The sequence below is a fragment of the Tamandua tetradactyla genome, chromosome 8 (genome assembly GCF_023851605.1).
Source record: "Tamandua tetradactyla isolate mTamTet1 chromosome 8, mTamTet1.pri, whole genome shotgun sequence".
In the NCBI taxonomy this organism is placed as follows: Eukaryota; Metazoa; Chordata; class Mammalia; order Pilosa; family Myrmecophagidae; genus Tamandua; species Tamandua tetradactyla.
In genome coordinates this window covers 73,694,772-73,695,807 of record NC_135334.1, presented here as the reverse complement: position 1 = coordinate 73,695,807, position 1,036 = coordinate 73,694,772, and the positions used below count along the sequence as shown (strand labels likewise).

The 1,036-nt window shown below is 34.4% G+C and overlaps 1 pseudogene; it reads left to right on the top strand.

The window, feature by feature from the left end:
- Positions 1-514: 514 nt before the first annotated feature.
- LOC143645367 (U6 spliceosomal RNA) lies at positions 515-614 on the top strand (annotated as a pseudogene).
- The last annotated feature ends 422 nt before the right edge of the window (positions 615-1,036 follow it).

Here is a 1,036-nt window from a genome sequence, read left to right as displayed (position 1 = left end):
GATGGAAACTGCCAAATTGTCTCACAAATAAGCGGAGTCCATTTTTATCCTCATCAACTGGTATCAGACAACCAGTCTCTCAACCACTAAGAAACCTGGACCAAATCAATTTTTTTTTTTTTGCATTTTAACATTCTGGTTGGTGAAAAGCATACTGTATTTTTAAAAAGTTATTGATTATTAACAAGATAGAAAAGGTACTTATATGTTTATTAAATACTTGACCTTCATCTTCAAATTTCCTTTTGATAAACTGTGACCCCCTTTTGCTTCATTTTTTTCCTTATTGAATTTACTAGTAGCTAGATTTATTTAATACCAGATTAACTGGTTGTAGGAATGCTGGGGAACCATTAGAAACTGTTTTATTTTCCCTTAACTAAGAATAAAAGCACAAAATAAATTTAAGTCAAGTTTAGCTGTACATACCTAAAACAACAACAAAGCACAAAATAATATCTAAAACTCAGAAACGTTCATTCCCAGTAGAAGTGTTTTAAAAATAAAATAGCCCTTGCTTCCGTGGTACATATACTAAAATTGGAACGATACAGAGATTACTACGGCCCCTGAGCAAGGATGACACACAAATTTGAGAAGCCTTCCATATTTTTGTGACAGCATGAAGTACACAAATATATGTATTATGTGCATCCCAGAAGGAGAAGAGAAAAGGAGAGGAAAGACTATTTGAGGAAATAAGGGCCAAAAATTTCCCAACTTTTATGAAAGACATAAATATACATGTATAAGAAGTGCATTATACTCTGTGCCAGTTTAAAGGTATTATGTACCCCAGATAAACCATGTTTTAATCCTGATCCAGTCTTGTGAGAGCAGCCATTTCTTTTAATATTGATTCAGTGTTGTAGGGTGGAAATTTTTTTTTAGATTATCTCCATGGAGACTTCACATGCCCCAGTGTGGGTTTGACCTTTTAATTAGATGAGCTGTGACTCCACCCATTCACAGTGGGTCTTGATTAGCTTGCTGGAGTCCTTTAAAACAGGAACATTTTGAGAGCTCAGAAGAGAGA